This window comes from Blastocystis hominis (assembly GCF_000151665.1).
Source record: "Blastocystis hominis, Singapore isolate B (sub-type 7) whole genome shotgun sequence assembly, scaffold_30".
In the NCBI taxonomy this organism is placed as follows: Eukaryota; class Bigyra; order Opalinata; family Blastocystidae; genus Blastocystis; species Blastocystis hominis.
The window spans coordinates 14029-20000 of record NW_013171839.1 but is presented as its reverse complement, the minus strand read 5'-3'; positions in this window follow the sequence as shown (position 1 = coordinate 20000).

Genomic DNA, 5972 nt, shown 5'->3' with positions numbered 1-5972 from the left:
ATACACTTCAACTCCATTTATCTCCTGCGTTCATTCGCATTATGCTGTTACTACCACAGCTACTCACAACTTATAGTTAGGATATTCTTCAATGAATATCAATACCAACTACAATAATAATACCAATCAAGTCACTTTCAATTCCAATAATGTCAATCTCAAGTGACTTGCCTAAATCAATCATCATTGATTCTAGGTACAGTCATCAAGTCAGAATAAGTAAATAAGTAAATAAGCAAGCAAGCAAATAAGCAAATAAATAAGCAAGCAAGCAAATAAATAAGTAAGCAAGCAAGCAAAGAAGAAAGAAATCAAGTCAAGTCAAATCAAATCAAGCAAAGTCAAATCAAGCAAAGTCAAGTCAAATCAAAATCAGCTCAACTCAATTTCAAAAACCAAGTCAAAATCAAGCTTCAACTCAAATTGCAAGTAATCATTGAAATCAATACATCAAACTTACTACTCATGTCCACAGCACAAACCTTAACCTGTCAACCATAACAACAACTGCATATCACTTCCTAGGACAAGTCCCAAGAACTAATACACAACTCATTATTATACTTAACAAGATAAACTTCATACTACGAACACCAGTACCAAATTTAACCTATTAACTACAATCACTACTTCCAACTCAACTTCAAGCTTCACTTTCGACTTCGCTTTCAAAATTAACTTCAACTGACCTTCACTCAACTTCACTTCACTTCATTTAACTTCACTTCATTCAACCTAACTTCACTTCACTTCATTCAACTTTACTTACCTACCTACCTACTTACTTACTTACCTACCTACCTACTTACTTACTTACCTACCTACCTACCTACCTACTTACCTACCTACTCACATTCCAACCTTCAAACCAACCTACAATCAACTAGCTAAAGTCAGTGCATTCATAGAATAACTAGAAGCCAAGTCACGAAGACTCACAAGGTTCAAGTTGACTTCAACCATGCAACTATCAACACAGCAGCTGCTATACACACTACCAATCTACCATTCACAACTACTATACTCAATAGTCACAACCATCAACTAAACCCAACTTCCACTTCACCGACCTCGAGAAGTACTACCTCTCATAATACATTTTGGCCTAGTTTAAAAAAAAACTAGTGGTAGTAGTTTTGTTACAATACTAAAATAGTCAATATTTTGGGAATTTATAGAAAATCCTAGTCAAAATTTTAGTATTAAATTACAAAATTTTCACTCTAGTTCAAAGTGACTGGGAAATTCAATTTTTGTAAGTCCCATTCAAATTCATTCTACACACTCCTAAACATGTTAGCAATGTGAATTCATGTGAATAGAAGTCATTCCAGTCCAATGGAGCGAGTTTTACAAAAATCGAAAATCCTAGTCACTTTTCTAGTATTACCCAAAATTCTCAAATTTGACTTCCAGTTCAAAGTGACTGGGAAAATCAAAATCCTAGTCACTTTTCTAGTATTACCCAAAATTCTCAATTCGAGTCACTTCCAGTTCAAAGTGACTGGGAAAATCAAAATCCTAGTCACTTTTCTAGTATTACCCAAAATTCTCAATTGAGTCACTTCCAGTTCAAAGTGACTGGGAAAATCAAAATCCTAGTCACTTTTCTAGTATTACCCAAAATTCTCAATTCGAGTCACTTCCAGTTCAAAGTGACTGGGAAAATCAAAATCCTAGTCACTTTTCTAGTATTACCCAAAATTCTCAATTCGAGTCATTCCCAGTTCAAAGTGACTGGGAAAATCAAAATCCTAGTCACTTTTCTAGTATTACCCAAAATTCTCATTCGAGTCATTCCCAGTTCAAAGTGACTGGGAAAATCAAAATCCTAGTCACTTTTCTAGTATTACCCAAAATTCTCAATTCGAGTCACTTCCAGTTCAAAGTGACTGGGAAAATCAAAATCCTAGTCACTTTTCTAGTATTACCCAAAATTCTCAATTCGAGTCACTTCCAGTTCAAAGTGACTGGGAAAATCAAAATCCTAGTCACTTTTCTAGTATTACCCAAAATTCTCAATTTGAGTCATTCCCAGTTCAAAGTGACTGGGAAAATCAAAATCCTAGTCACTTTTCTAGTATTACCCAAAATTCTCAATTGAGTCACTTCCAGTTCAAAGTGACTGGGAAAATCAAAATCCTAGTCACTTTTCTAGTATTACCCAAAATTCTCAATTTGAGTCATTCCCAGTTCAAAGTGACTGGGAAAATCAAAATCCTAGTCACTTTTCTAGTATTACCCAAAATTCTCAATTTGAGTCATTCCCAGTTCAAAGTGACTGGGAAAATCAAAATCCTAGTCACTTTTCTAGTATTACCCAAAATTCTCAATTGAGTCACTTCCAGTTCAAAGTGACTGGGAAAATCAAAATCCTAGTCACTTTTCTAGTATTACCCAAAATTCTCAATTTGAGTCATTCCCAGTTCAAAGTGACTGGGAAAATAAAATCCTAGTCACTTTTCTAGTATTACCCAAAATTCTCAATTGAGTCACTTCCCAGTTCAAAGTGACTGGGAAAATCAAAATCCTAGTCACTTTTCTAGTATTACCCAAAATTCTCAATTCGAGTCACTTCCAGTTCAAAGTGACTGGGAAAATCAAAATCCTAGTCACTTTTCTAGTATTACCCAAAATTCTCAATTTGAGTCATTCCCAGTTCAAAGTGACTGGGAAAATCAAAATCCTAGTCACTTTTCTAGTATTACCCAAAATTCTCAATTCGAGTCACTTCCAGTTCAAAGTGACTGGGAAAATCAAAATCCTAGTCACTTTTCTAGTATTACCCAAAATTCTCAAATTTCATTCCCAGTTCAAAGTGACTGGGAAAATCAAAATCCTAGTCACTTTTCTAGTATTACCCAAAATTCTCAATTGAGTCACTTCCAGTTCAAAGTGACTGGGAAAATCAAAATCCTAGTCACTTTTCTAGTATTACTCAAAATTCTCAAATTTCATTCCCAGTTCAAAGTGACTGGGAAAATCAAAATCCTAGTCACTTTTCTAGTATTACCCAAAATTCTCAATTTGAGTCATTCCCAGTTCAAAGTGACTGGGAAAATCAAAATCCTAGTCACTTTTCTAGTATTACCCAAAATTCTCAATTGAGTCACTTAGTAGTAGGGAAATGGCGTAAAACGCGCGAAAATCCATTTCCTACCAAATAACCGCGGAAATCAATTTTCGACCATTTTTCGACCATTTCCTGCCATTTTCTGCCATTGTCTACCTGCTCACCTCGATACCCATAACAAGAAACGCGCGGAAACCCATGACTGCCAATTTCGGCCAATTCCTGCAATGTTAACCTGACTTCCATTGTAGGCCATGGTATCCATGGTTGTCCAAAGTGAAAGATTGCTTCCTTTACTTCAGTCTATAATGTCCAAACGCCAGTGTGTGCACATTGTCGTCCAAGATCCATCTCTTGTTATCCGTGCACGTCATAAGGGTCTTGGTCTGCTCCTTCGTGCTGATATTGAAGGCCTGGTTGTTGATGCGCTTGAAGCTGCCTTCGATCACTGCATCTTCCTTCTTCTCTGCCTCAAGGACACGCTTGTACAAATCGATGTTCTTCACACTCATTCTCTCTCCATCGATCACAACATTGCGAGGAACTCCCTTTGCTGCATTGTGCACTACATGCTTCTCATCAACCAAGCAGTACATCTTCGGTCTCAGACCCACGAACTCTGTAATGCGATGCCCGTTGTGTTCGTCCTTGAAGATAGGACCAGGCAACTTCTTGTTGAAGTTGAGGAACGAGTCCAATGAAGGGAACTTGCTCTTGTCCACTTCATGCTCATAGTACTTCACGAGTTCTCCATAGAAGTAGCTCGTGTTGTCCAATTCCGAGAAGTCGAACGATTTGTACATATCGCACATCTTGTGAACGATGTTGCCACGATCGTGCAGTTGCACGATGAGCGAGTCCGTGTCCTGACCCAACAGCTCCACGTTATCGAATGTCGTCTTGAGCACGTTGTAGTAGAAATCGTAGATGATGTGCTTGGACATGTCGAGAATGGCAAACCCGATGAAGAATGGCTTCTCCACCCTGCGCACCGGTGTATTCAGCTTGATACCGATCAGATTCTCGGAATACATGGTAGTCCCGGCGATCATGTCGTACCCATGCTTCTGAATGATTGCCTCACGTTCATTCCATGTGTTAGCGAACTTCACTTTCATCCGTTTCAGCCCAGTCTCCACGAATTTGCCATAGGTCGAGTTTGCCAACAGCTTGTAGAGGTTCTTTTCTACGGTGGTCTTGGACTTGGCTCGTTTTTCACTGAGCATATTGACGTATTCGAAGATGAAGGGTGCTTGTTTGAAACGGATGATGCGGTGGATGTGCGTGACGTGATAACCCTGTTGAAGACCCAATTGCAACAGAGAGTAGTGCACGAGATATTTGCGTCGAGGTACAAGATCACAAATGAGTTTCGGTGTATTTACCTCTTTCACCTTGTCCACAATATCGTTCTTCGCTGCGTACTTCTTGATTCCATCAGAGTACATACCCGCCTTCTGTACGGGGAAGAATGGCAAGTCATTGAATTTATCATGGAGTTCCACTGGTGCCTCGATGTCACATTCGATGAAGAATCCATACTTACCGAACGTCTTCAGTGATTGCACCCACCCATTCGGATCACGATTGATCTTCTCCATTACTTCTCGTCGCTCAGGTACACCCACCAACTCATAAGGCATCATTCGATGCATGGCTCCTCCATACAGGTTGTTGGCGTCGAGGTAGTAGATGGATGATTGCTCTCCGTTGTTGTCAATGTTGTCAATGTTATCAATGTTGACCTTGGCATGCCTTTTCACGATCTGTGTGATGCCTCCTCGCAGATTCTTGAGTAGACGCATGAAGTCATCGATCTCATTTGTTTCCATCAATCGAATGCCCTTGCTCTCATAGAACTCACCCATGCGATTCAAGAACACTTTCACCAGTTGTTTCTCCTCAAGTCCCTCATTCGCGTTAATGCGCATGATGTACTGAGCCCATTTCCTTGCGAGGGTCATGAGGCTACTATCGCTATGATCGCCCTCCATGGTGACCTTCAAGAAGAGCGAATAAGCCATTTGTGGTGCTGTGATGTAGTGCATTGGATCAACACCGAATGCCTTCAATGTGGTAACGCGGAAGTGCTCGAATGCATCAGCCATGAGAGTCACATCGAGTACATTGTACAACTCGTAGTACTCACCCCATGTCTTGATATCGAAGGTCTTCCACAGCTTCACCATGTGATCATACTCGTCTTGGGGCATCATCTCACCCTTCATATCATCAATGCATTGCTTGCGAGAAGGAATGACGGTATTGTTCAATGACTCGTACGACTTGATGAGACTGTAGAACATGGGTTCTTTCCGTGTCAACAGATCGATGTATTCATCATCCCATTGCTTGTCTCGAGACTCGCAGTACTTGCGTAGTTGTTGTTTGGTGTGCACGTACAAATCGAGGTTCCCACCGAGTGTCTGTGCGACAATGGATCTGAGTGGACTGCTGATGAGCTTCAACGAGTCCTTGAATTGAATGCCATTGTATTCGATCTGCATCTCCTTGTCCTCAGTGGTTGGAATGACTTCCAAGGAGTCACTAGAGGTTGAATGAGCTGCGATGAGTTTCATGATGAATGTGAAGTCGTAGTGAGATCCATTGTGGAAGTAGACGGGTAAACGATAGTTCTTCTTGTTGAAGGAGAGTTGTAGATTGCACTTGGTACAACAGGTGCAGATGTACTGCCCGGCTTCGAAGTGGCGTACATCTCCATTCCCTGTGGTGTAATCGCCTGCCACATGTGCATGATGTCTCACCTTGTCGTTCTCCAGTTTCACATGACAGAAGGGACACACGGTCGTTGCACGAAAGTCCCTCTCGATGCTCGGAGAGTTCTCCAATGGCAATTCATCGAAGAGATACCTTTTCACACTCTCGTGCAATTGTGTGA